This window comes from Triticum dicoccoides, chromosome 5A, assembly GCF_002162155.2.
Source record: "Triticum dicoccoides isolate Atlit2015 ecotype Zavitan chromosome 5A, WEW_v2.0, whole genome shotgun sequence".
Classification (NCBI taxonomy): Eukaryota; Viridiplantae; Streptophyta; class Magnoliopsida; order Poales; family Poaceae; genus Triticum; species Triticum dicoccoides.
This window is the reverse complement of record NC_041388.1, coordinates 507,848,843-507,862,134: the sequence shown is the minus strand read 5'-3', so window position 1 is coordinate 507,862,134 and position 13,292 is coordinate 507,848,843.

Below are 13,292 nucleotides of genomic sequence, written 5' to 3'. Positions count from 1 at the left end.
ACCAAGAGTCGGCTGCTAGCCGCAGTCGGACATGGCGCACCCACATCACGATCGAGCGCGACCAAGACGGCCGCCCACGAGTAGTGGAACAGCGGGGCGATCGTCTGCCTCCCCCGCGCAGAGAGAGGCGCGCCTCCCAGCCGCCTGTTGAGCATCTGACTCTTGGAGGCCGGCTAGGCCCCCGTGAAGGAGTCGGAGAGAACGATGCCTGCCACCGGATCGACCGACTGGCTCGGTCCCTGGCGGTAGAAGAAGATGCAATCGGCCCTCCTTGTTTCGGCCCTCGCATTCGCGACGAGCCCTTCCCCAAAGGGTTCTCGCTTCCTCGAGATACGCCCAAATACAACGGCTCCGTGAAGCCGGAGCATTCGCTGGTTGACTACTCCACAGCCGTCAGCATAGCAAACGGCAACAAGCGTGTTGCCGTGAAGTACGTTCCGCTCATGCTCCAGGGCACGACCCGGACATGGCTGAACAGCGTCAAGCCCTACAACGTTAACAGCTGGCTGGACTTCGTCGATGTCTTCATCCGCAACTTCACCAACACCTACAAGCGGCCACCCAAGCCTTGCCAGCTCTCCACGTGCGTCCAAGGCCCGACTGAGTCCACCCGCGACTACCTGACGCGCTGGGCTAAGCTGCACAACTCCTGCGAAGGGGTGCACGAGGTGCAGGCCATAGAATACTTCACCGCCGGGTGTAGAGAAGGCACCTTGCTCAGGCACAAGCTCCTCCACGACGAGCCAGCCACACTAGACGAGCTGCTGATCAGAGCGGACAAGTACGCCACGGCCGACTCCTCCATGAAGTCGGAGCTTCGGGTGGAATCGTCCGGGAAGGTGACTCCCCCGGCTCCTCAAACGCAGGCTGGTGACTCCAGTCGGCGACAACAGCCAAACGACAACAAGCGCAAGGCCGCGCAGCCGGCTTCCACTAGCCGGCAGGTGGCAACAGTCGAAGACCAGCAGCTGGAGGGGCAGCCCGGCCCCAAGCGTCATAAGGGCGGCAAGCCTTCTTGGTTGCCCGCCTTCTCCTTCGAGCAAACCCTTGATGTTCCCTGCAAGTTCCACAGCGGCGCAAAGCCGTCCAACCACACCACCCGGAAATGCCACTGGCTCACCATAATCGCCAAGGGCGAGGACCTGCCTCCTCCGCCTGCCGGCCCCCCGGCTCCGCCTCCTCAGCAGCCGGCATCCCAAGGCCAATGCCACTGATGTCTACTACACAACCTTCTTCTTGTAGACATTGTTGGGCCTCCAAGTGCAGAGGTTTGTAGGACAGTACAAAATTTCCCTCAAGTGGATGACCTAAGGTTTATCAATCTGTGGGAGGCGTAGGATGAAGATGGTCTCTCTCAAACAACCCTACAACCAAATAACAAAGAGTCTCTTGTGTCCCCAACACACCCAATACAATGATAAATTGTATAGGTGCACTAGTTCGGCGAAGAGATGGTGATACAAGTGCAATATGGATGGTAGATATAGGTTTTTGTAATCTGAAAATATAAAAACAGCAAGGTAACTAATGATAAAAGTGAGCGAAAACGGTATTGCAATGCGTTGAAACAAGGCCTAGGGTTCATACTTTCACTAGTGTAAGTTCTCTCAACAATAATAACATAATTGGATCATATAACAATCCCTCAACATGAAACAAAGAGTCACTCCAAAGTCACTAATAGCAGAGAACGAACGAAGAGATTATTGTAGGGTACGAAACCACCTCAAACTTATCCTTTCTGGTTGATCTATTCAAGAGTCCGTAGTAAAATAACACGAAACTATTCTTTCTGTTTGATCTATCCTAGAGTTCGTACTAGAATAACACCTTAAGACGCAAATCAACCAAAACCCTAATGTCACCTAGATACTCCAATGTCACCTCAAATATCAGTGGGTATGATTATATGATATGCATCACACAATCTTAGATTCATCTATTCAACCAACACAAAGGACTTCAAAGAGTTCCCCAAAGTTTCTAACGGAGAGTCAAGACGAAAACGTGTGCCAACCCCTATGCATAAGTTCACAAGGTCACGGAACTCGCAAGTTGATCATCAAAACATACATCAAGTGGATCACGTGAATATCCCATTGTCACCACAGATAAGCACATGCAAGACATACATCAAGTGTTCTCAAATCCTTAAAGACTCAATCTGATAAGATAACTTCAAAGGGAAAACTCAATCCATTACAAGAGAGTAGAGGGAGAGAAACATCATAAGATCCAACTATAATAGCAAAGCTCGCGATACATCAAGATCATGCCGAATCAAGAACACGAGAGAGAGAGAGAGATCAAACACATAGCTACTGGTACATACCCTCAGCCCCGAGGGTGAACTACTCCCTCCTCGTCATGGAGAGCACCGGGATGATGAGGATGGACACCGGAGAGGGATTCCCCCCTCCGACAGGGTGCCGGAACGGGTCTAGATTGGTTTTCGGTGACTATAGAGGCTTGCGGCGGCGGAACTCCCGATCTCGGTTATTTTCTAATGGTTTCCATATTTATAGGAATTTTTGGCGTCGGGAACAAGTCAGGGGGGTCGCCGAGTCATCCACGAGATAGGGCGGCACGCTCGGGGGGTAGGGCGCGCCCCCCACCCTCGTGGACGGCTCGGGACTCTTCTGGCCCAACTCTTTTACTCCGGGGGCTTCTTTTGGTCCATAAAAAATCATCAAAAATTGGCACGTCAATTGGACTCCGTTTGGTATTCCTTTTCTGTAAAACTCAAAACAAGGTAAAAACAGAAACTGGCACTGGGCTCTAGGTTAATAGGTTAGTCCCAAAAATCATATAAAATAGCATAAAAATGCATATAAAACATCCTAGATGGATAATATAATAGCATGTAACAATCAAAAATTATAGATACATTGGAGACGTATCAGCCGCCTACGTCGTCTTCACCAGCGTGGTCGATGACAGGCACAGCTGGCGTCAGCAGCACCTCTAGGTGAACGCTGTCGCCTCCGAAGTCCCAGAGTTCATGCACTGGTCCGAGAGGCCCATCAGCTGGAGCCAAGCAGACCACCCGGCCGTGATGCCCTTGACGGGTTCCTGTGCCTTGGTGTTGGAATCCACCTTCTCAACGGAGAGACGAGCTTGCCGCTTCTCCCAGATCCTGATAGACGGCGGTAGAAGCATCAACATCCTCTACCGCGACAACATGGAGAAGCCGGGCATCAAAGAGAAGCAGCTCCTGCCTAGTCGAACTGTCTTTCATGGCATTGTACCCAGCCTTTACTGCTCTCCAATCGGCAAGATCAAGATAAATGTCCTATTCGGAGACAAAGATCACTTTCACCGCGAGCCGATCTGGTTCGAGGTGGTTGACCTGGACAGCCCCTACCACGCGCTCTTGGGCCGGCCAGCATTGGCCAAGTTCATGGCGGTACCGCACTATGCCTACCTCAAGATGAAGATGTCGGGCACCAAGGGCATCATCACCATAGCCGACGACTACCAGAAGTCGGCCGCCTGCACTGCTGCCAGCAGTTGGCCGGCCGAGTTCCTCGCCATCGCCGCAGAGAAGCCACTCCTTCACCGGGTTGTGGCCATGGCCAGCAAGCAGCCGAACATGTCACCAGACCCCAAGGAGTCGGAGGCCCAGGGCTCATTCCAGCCGGCCAAAGAGACCAAGAAGATACCCTTGGACCCGGAGCACCCGGAGAGGCACGCTGTCATAGGGGCCAACCTTGACAGCAAATAGGAAAGCAAGCTTGTTGATTCCTCCGTGAGAATCGGGACATCTTTGCATGGTCTCCCAAGGACATGTCGGGTGTTCCGACGGATTTCGCTGAGCACAAGCTACATGTCAGATCGGATGCAAAGCCGGTCAAGCAACCCCTTCGCTGCCTGTCAAAAGAGAAGAGAATAATTGTTGGTGAAGAGATCGCCCGGCTTCTGGCAACCGGCTTCATCATGGAAGTGTTCTACCTGGACTGGCTTGCCAACCCAGTCCTTGTGTTGAAGAAGAACAAGTGTTGCATGTGTATCGACTACACTAGCCTCGACAAAGCCGGCCCAAAGATCCGTTTGCCCTCCCCCGGATAGATCAAGTGATTGACTCCGCAGTCGTATGCGAGCTGTTGTCTTTCTTGGATGCCTACTCTGGTTACCACCATATCAAACTGAACCCGGCCGATCGGCTGAAGACCACCTTCATCACACCATTCGGAGCCTTCTACTACCAGACCAAGACGTTCGAGTTGAAAAATGTCGGCGCCATGTTTCAGCGTTGCATGCAGAAGTGCCTCCTAAAGCAACTCGGCAGAAATGCCCACGTCTATGTAGACGATATTGTGGTGAAAGCAAAGAAGCGTGGCACCCTTCTGGAGGATCTCAAGGAGACCTTTGACAATCCGCGCCGTTTTCAAATCAAGCTCAACCCGGAGAAGTGTGTCTTCGGAGTCCCAGCCGGCCAGCTCCTTGGTTTCCTTGTCTCTGAACGCGGCATCAGGCGCTACCCTGTGAACATCAAGGCCATTGAGCGGATGCAGAGACCTACCCGGCCGCGGGACGTCCAGAAGTTCACTGGGTGCTTGGCATCTCTCAGCTAGTTCATCATTCGGCTGGGCGTGAAGGCCCTCCCCCTGTACCAGCCAATGAAGAAAACCACTTGCTTCGAGTGGAATGACAAGGCGGATGAAGCTTTCCTCCACCTCAAGAAGATGCTGACCATGCTGCCTGTCTTGGCCGCTCCGGCTGCTAAGGAACCCATGCTCCTCTACATTGCCGCCACCAACCAGGTTGTCAGCACCGTGATCGTGGTCGAGCGCCCTGAAGACGGCAAGGCACAGCTGGTCCAGAAGCCCGTCTACTACTTGAGTGAGGTGCTATCGGCCTCTAAGCAGACCTACCCCCACTACCAGAAGATGTGCTACGGTGTGTACTTTCCACCAAGAAGCTCAAGCAATACTTCCAAGAGCACTCCATCACGATCGTTTGCACTGCCCCACTTGCCGAGATCATAGGCAACAGAGATGCATCAGGCCGGGTGGCCAAGTGAGCCATCGAGCTGGCTCCCCAAACCATCCTCTACCAGCCCTGCATCGCCATCAAGTACCAAGCGCTGGCCGACTTCCTCATCGACTAGGCCGAGACCCAGTACCTGCCGCCAGCGCTAGACTCCACCCATTGGCGGATGCACTTTGATGGCTCGAAGATGCGCACCGGTTTGGGAGTCGGCATCGTCCTCACCTCTCCTAAAGGCGACAAGCTCAAGTACACGTTGCAGATTCACTTTGCCGCCTCCAACAATGTGGCCGAGTACGAGGCACTCGGCCACGGGCTCCGACTGGCTAAGGAGATCGGCATCCGCTGAGTGCTGTGCTACGACGACTCCGACTTGGTGGTCCACCAGTCGTCTGGCCACTAGGACGCCAAGGATGCAAACATGGCGAGCTACCACTTCCTCATCTAACAAATCAGTGGGTACTTCGATGGGTGCGGGTTCCTTCACATGCCACGGGCCGACAACGAGCAAGTTGATGCCCTGGCATGGATCGGCTCCACCCGGCAGGGAATACCAGCCGGCGTCTCCCTCCAGTGCCTACGCAAGCCATCTATCAAGCCTTCGCCAGAATTAGAGTCCATCTTCATGCCAACTGACCCTGGAACAGTCGGATTCGGCTTGGGGACTACAACAGTCGGCCCGAGGGTTTCGGCAGGCGGCCCGGGGACTTCAGCACTCGCACCCGACCTGGGGACTTCGGCAGATGGCCCAGGGACTGCAGCAGGCGCACCCGGCCCGGGGACTTCAGAACCCGGCCCGAGGGCTGCGCAGTCGGCCCGGGGATTTCAACGACACAGCAAGCGGCGGCCGACTCTACCCCGCCGCCTCCCAACCCAACCACCCTGGTACCAGTGGCTGTGATGACAGTGGTAGAAGCGCCATCATGGGCGCAACTGATACGTCTCCGTCGTATCTATAATTTTTGATTGTTCCATGCCAATATTCTACAACTTTCATATACTTTTGGCAACTTTTTATACTATTTTTGGGACTAACATATTGATCCAGTGCCCAGTGCCAGTTCCTGTTTGTTGCATGTTTTTTGTTTCACAGAATATCCATATCAAACGGAGTCCAAATGGAATAAAAACTGACGGAGATTTTTTTGGAATATATATGATTTTTGGGAAGAAAAATCCACGCGAGACGGTGCCCGAGGTGGCCACGAGGCAGGGGGGCGCGCCGGCCCCCCTAGGCGCGCCCTTGACCCACATGGGCCACCCGTATGGCGGTTGATGCCCTTCTTTCGCCGCAAGAAAGCTAATATCTGAATAGAGATCGTCTTAAAATTTCAGCCCAATCGGAGTTACGGATCTCCGGGAATGTAAGAAATGGTGAAAGGGAAGAATCTAAGAACGCAGAAACAGAGAGAGACAGATCCAATCTCGGAGGGGCTCTCGCCCCTCCCGTGCCATGGAGTCCATGGACCAGAGGGGAAACCCTTATCCCATCTAGGGAGGAGGTCAAGGAAGAAGAAGGAGGAGGGGGGGCTCTCTCCCCCTCGCTTCCGGTGGCACCGGAGTGCCATCGGGGGCCATCATCATCACCGCGATCTACACCAACACCTCCGCCATCTTCACCAACATCTCCATCACCTTCCCCCCTCTATCTACAGTGGTCCACTCTCCTGCAACCCGTTGTACCCTCTACTTGAACATGGTGCTTTATGCTTCATATTATTATCCAATGATGTGTCGCCATCCTATGATGTCTGAGTAGATTTTCGTTGTCCTATCAGTGGTTGATGAATTACTATGATTGATTTAATTTGCTTGTGGTTATGTTGCTGTCCTTTGGTGCCCATCATATGATTGCGCGCGTGGATCACACCCTAGGGTTAGTTGTATGTTGATAGGACTATGTATTGGAGGGCAAGAGTGACAGAAGCTTCAACCTAGCATAGAAATTGATGCATACGGGATTGAAGGGGGACCAATATACCTTAATGCTATGGTTGGGTTTTACCTTAATGAACATTAGTAGTTGCAGATGCTTGCTAATAGTTCCAATCATAAGTGCATAGAATTCCAAGTCAGGGATGACATGCTAGCAGTGGCCTCTCCCACATAATACTTGCTATCGGTCTATTAAAGTAGTCAATTGCTTAAGGGGCAATTTGGCAACTCCTACCACCACTTTTCCACACTCGCTATATTTACTTTATTGCTTATTTACTTACAACAGCCCCTACTTTTTATTTATGTACTCTTTATTATCTTGCAAACCTATCCAACAACACCTACAAAGTACTTCTAGTTTCATACTTGTTCTAGGTAAAGCGAACGTCAAGCGTGCGTAGAGTTGTATTGGTGGTCGATAGAACTTGAGGGAATATTTGTTCTACCTTTAGCTCCTTGTTGGGTTCGACACTCTTACTTATCGAAAACTGTTGCGATCCCCTATACTTGTGGGTTATCAAGACCTTTTTCTAGCGCCGTTGCCAGGGAGCAATAGCGTGGGGTGAATATTCTCGTGTGTGCTCGTTTGCTTTATCACTAAGTAATTTTTATTTGTTGTTCTTAGTTGTTCTCTATCTTTAGTTATGGATATGGAACACGAAATACCAAAAAAAATAGGTGTACTTGCTACTCATGGAGATGGGGAACCTCCTAAAACCCTCGATGCTGGTTATGTGAAAGATATTATGTACTACTTTAATAATCCTGAGAAAACCCCATTCAATTATGTAATGGGAGTAACATTGGATAAACGTGAATACTTTAGGGATTACTGCTTGACACAAAAAGGGAAACTATTATGGGATCAAATTCATATATTGAAGTGGTATGCTCGGCAAGTATGCTTGAGTAATGACTATACTTGTTGCTCTAGGATGAAGGCTCCACACCTTCCCTTTTTATGCAAATTTAATGATAATAAAACCTTAGCTTCTTATGCTAATGGTATATATGATTACTATGATGTGGAACAAATAGAAGAATTTGTTGCTTTTATGGGTGCTTATGAAATTGAATCTATGTTTAAAGAGTTTGAAGATTTTGATGATGCTGTTTATAGGCCTGAAAATTTAGCTATCCTGAAATATTGTTGTGAGAATTATGAATGCAATTACGAAATTAATGCACTTATTGAGAAAGTCTCCGCTGTCCAAGAAGAGACTAATATTTTGCAGGAATCTATGGAAGAAGAAATTGATGAAACTATGAGCTCATTGGATGAAAAAGATGGGGAGGCGAGCGAAGAATAAAAGGAGGAAGAGCGGATTAGCTACCCGTGCCCACCTTCTAATGAGAGTAACTCTTGAACTCATACATTGTTTAATTTCCCTTCATGCTTACCGAAGGATGATTGCTATGATGATTGTTATGATCCCGTTGATTCTCTTGAAATATCCCTTTTTGATGATGATTGTGGCCAAGATGCCAATATGAATTATGCTTATGGAGATGAACTTGCTATAGTTCCTTATGTTAAACATGAAATTGTTGCTATTGCACCCACACATGATAGTCCTATTATCTTTTTGAATTCTCTAAACTACACTATATTGGAGAAGTTTGCTCTTATTAAGGATTATATTGATGGGTTGCCTTTTACTACTACACATGATGATTTTGATAGATACAATATGCATGCGCTTGCTGCTCCTACTTGCAATTATTATGAGAGAGGAACTATATCTCCACCTCTCTATGTTTCCAATAGGATAAAATTGCAAGAAACCGTTTATACTATGCATTGGCCTTTACTTTGTGTGCATGAATTATTCTTTTATGACATGCCGATGCATAGGAAGAGATTTAGACTTCGTCATTACATGATATATGTTACTTTGTGCTCACTACTAAATTATAAATCATTGTTAATTAAAATTGGCTTTGATATACCTTGGGATCCGGGTGGATTCACTACTTGAGCACTATATGCCTAGCTTAATGGCTTTAAAGAAAGCGCTGCCAGGGAGACAACCCGGAAGTTTTAGAGAGTCATTTATTTATGTTTAGTGCTTTCATATAGTTTAAAAACAACAAAAATAAAGAGGGGAACCCAAAACTTTTTCAAAAAGGAAAGCGAAAGTGAGAAAGACGAGCATTGTTGAAGTGGGAGCTAGCCTTGGACTTTGTTCATGCTCACGGAAACTTTGTGAATCTTGATTACAGAAAATTTTCAATAAAAATAAATACCCCCTTGTACAATTCCTTGTATTATAAAAATAATGTGCCAAGGTTTGCCTTTAGGATGTTTACATTTGCTTGATGGTTTGTACGGTGCAGGACAGAACCTTTGGCTGTAGTGCGCAATTTTACATTTTTTGCTGGAACGTCAAATGGTTCTGATTCTTTTTGCACTATCTTCCTATACAAATTTTTTATTTTTCCTAATTTTGGTAGAATTTTTCAAGTACCATAAGTATGGTGAATGTTCAGATTATTACAGACTGTTCTGTTTTAGACAGATTCTGTTTTTGATGCATAGTTTGCTTGTTTTGATGAAACTATCGATTCATATCAGTGGATTAAGCCATGAAAAAGTTATATTAAAGTATACACAATGCAAAAACAAAATATGAATTGGTTTGCAACAGTACTTAGAGTAGTGATTTGCTTTATTATACTAACAGATCTTACCGAGTTTTCTGTTGAAGTTTTGTGTGGATGAAGTGTTTGATGATCGAGAAGGTCTCGATGTGAGAAGAAGGAAGAGAGGCAAGAGCTCAAGCTTGGGGATGCCCGAGGCACCCCAAGTAAATATTCAAGGAGACTCAAGCATCTAAGCTTGGGGATGCCCCAGAAGGCATCCCCTCTTTCTTCAACAAGTATCGGTATGTTTTCGGATTCGTTTCGTTCATGCGATATGTGCAATCTTGGAGCGTCTTTTGCATTTAGTTTTCATTTTTCTTTTATGCACCATGCTGGTATGAGATAGTCCTTGGTTGATTTATAGAATGCTCTATGCACTTCACTTATATCTTTTGAGTATGGCTTTATAGAATGCTTCATGTGCTTCACTTATATCATTTGAAGTTTGGATTGCCTGTTTCTCTTTACATAGAAAACCGCCATTTGTAGAATGCTCTTTTGCTTCACTTAGATTTGTTAGAGCACGGGCATATCTTTTGTAGAAAGAATTAAACTCTCTTGCTTCACTTATATCTATTTGGAGAGATGACAGGAACTGGTCATTCACATGGTTAGTCATAAAATCCTACATAAAACTTGTAGATCACTGAATATGATATGTTTGATTCCTTGCAATAGTTTTGCGATATAAAGATGGTGATATTAGAGTCATGCTAGTGGGTAGTTGTGGATTGTAGAAATACTTGTGTTGAGGTTTGTGATTCCCGTAGCATGCACGTATGGTGAACCATTATGTAACGAAGTCGGAGCATGATTTATTTATTGATTGTCTTCCTTATGATGGCGGTCGGGGACGAGCGATGGTCTTTTCCTACCAATCTATCCCCCTAGGAGCATGCGCGTAGTACTTTGTTTTGATGACTAATAGATTTTTGCAATAAGTATGTGAGTTCTTTATGACTAATGTTGAGTCCATGGATTATACGCACTCTCACCCTTCCATCATTGCTAGCCTCTCCAGTACCGTGCAACTTTCACCGGTACCATAAACCCACCATATACTTTCCTCAAAACAGCCACCATACCTACCTATCATGGCATTTCCATAGCTGTTCCGAGATATATTGCCATGCAACTTTCATCATCATCATATACATGACTTGAGCATTCATTGTCATATTGCTTTGCATGATCGCAAGATAGCTAGCATGATGTGATGTCATTGCTACGCTAGATTTTTGCACATCCCGGTACACCGCCGGAGGCATTCATATAGAGTCATATATTTATTCTAGTATCGAGTTGTAATATTGAGTTGTAAGTAAATAAAAGTGTGATGATCATCATTATTAGAACATTGTCCCATGTGAGGTTATCAAAATAGAAGTGGCCAAAGAAGCCCCCCCCCCAAAAAAAAGAGAGAGAGGCCAAAGAAGCCTAAAAAAGGAAGAAAAAATGAGAGAAAAAGAGAGAAGGGGGTAATGTTACTATCCTTTTACCACACTTGTGCTTCAAAGTAGCACCATGTTCTTCATATAGAGAGTCTCTTGAGTTATCACTTTCATATACTAGTGGGAATTTTCATTATAGAACTTGTCTTGTATATTCCAACGATGGGCTTCCTCAAATGCCCTAGGTCTTCATGAGCAAGCAAGTTGGATGCACACCCACTTAGTTTCAGTTTGAGCTTTCATATACTTATAGCTCTAGTGCATCCGTTGCATGGAAATCCCTACTCACTCACATTGATATCTATTGATGGGCATCTCCATAGCCCGTTGATATGCCTAGTTGATGTGAGACTATCTTCTCCTTTTTGTCTTCTCCACCATCATATTCTATTCCACCTATAGTGCTATGTCCATGGCTCATGCTCATGTATTGCGTGAAAGTTGAAAAGGTTTGAGAACGTCAAAAGTATGAAACAATTGCTTGGCTTGTCATCGGGGTTGTGCATGATGTGAGTATTTTGTGTGAAGAAGATGGAGCATAGCCAGACTATATGATTTTGTAGGGATAACTTTATTTGGCCTTATTATTTTGAAAAAACATGATTGCTTTATTAGTAGGCTTGAAGTATTATTGTCTTTATGTCAAATGATAGACTATTGCATTGAATCGCTCGTATCTTAATATTCATGCCATGAATAGACACATGATCAAGATTATGCTAGGTAGCATTCCACATCAAAAATTATATTTTTTATCATTTACCTACTCAAGGACGAGAAGGAATTAAGCTTGGGGATGCTGATACGTCTCCATCGTATCTATAATTTTTGATTGTTCCATGCCAATATTCTACAACTTTCATATACTTTTGGCAACTTTTTATACTATTTTTGGGACTAACATATTGATCCAGTGCCAATTTCTGTTTGTTGCATGTTTTTTGTTTCGCAGAATATCGATATCAAACGGAGTCCAAACGGAATAAAAACTGACGGAGATTTTGGAATATATATGATTTTTGGGAAGAAAAATCCACGCGAGACGATGCCCGAGGTGGCCACGAGGCAGGGGGTGCGCCTGCCCCCCTGGGTGCGCCCCTGACCCTCGTGGGCCACCCATAAGGCGGTTGATGCCCTTCTTTCGCCGCAAGAAAGCTAATATCTGGATAGAGATCGTGTGAAAATTTCAGCCCAATCGGAGTTACGGATCTCCGGAAATATAAGAAACGGTGAAAGGGAAGAATCTGAGAACGCAGAAACAGAGAGAGACAGAGAGATAGATCCAATCTCGGAGGGGCTCTCGCCCCTCACGTGCCATGGAGGCCATGGACCAGAGGGGAAACCCTTCTCCCATCTAGGGAGGAGGTCAAGGAAGAAGAAGAAGGAGGGGGGCTCTCTCCCCCTCGCTTCCGGTGGCACCGAAGTGCCACCGGGGGCCATCATCATCACCATGATCTACACCAACACCTCCGCCATCTTCACCAACATCTCCATCACCTTCCCCCCTCTATCTATAGCGGTCCACTCTCCTGCAACCCACTGTACCCTCTACTTGAACATGGTGCTTTATGCTTCATATTATTATCCAATGATGTGTTGCCATCCTATGATGTCTAAGTAGATTTTCGTTGTCCTATCGATGGTTGATGAATTGCTATGATTGATTTAATTTGCTTGTGGTTATGTTGCTGTCCTTTGGTGCCCATCATATGATTGCGTGCATGGATCACACCCTAGGGTTAGTTGTATGTTGATAATACTATGTATTGGAGGAAAAGAGTGACAAAAGCTTCAACCTAGCATAGAAATTGATGCATACGAGATTGAAGGGGGACCAATATACCTTAATGCTATGGTTGGGTTTTACCTTAATGAACATTAGTAGTTGCGGATGCTTGCTAATAGTTCCAATCATAAGTGCATAGAATTCCAAGTCAGGGATGACATGCTAGCAGTGGCCTCTCCCACATAATACTTGCTATCGGTCTAGTAAAGTAGTCAATTGCTTAAGGGGCAATTTCGCAACTCCTACCACCACTTTTCCACACTCGCTATATTTACTTTATTGCTTCTTTACTTACAACAGCCCCTACTTTTTATTTACGTACTCTTTATTATCTTGCAAACCTATCCAACAACACCTACAAAGTACTTCTAGTTTCATACTTGTTCTAGGTAAAGCGAACGTCAAGCGTGCGTAGAGTTGTATCGGTGGTCGATAGAACTTGAGGAAATATTTGTTCTACATTCAGCTCCTCGTTGGGTTCGACA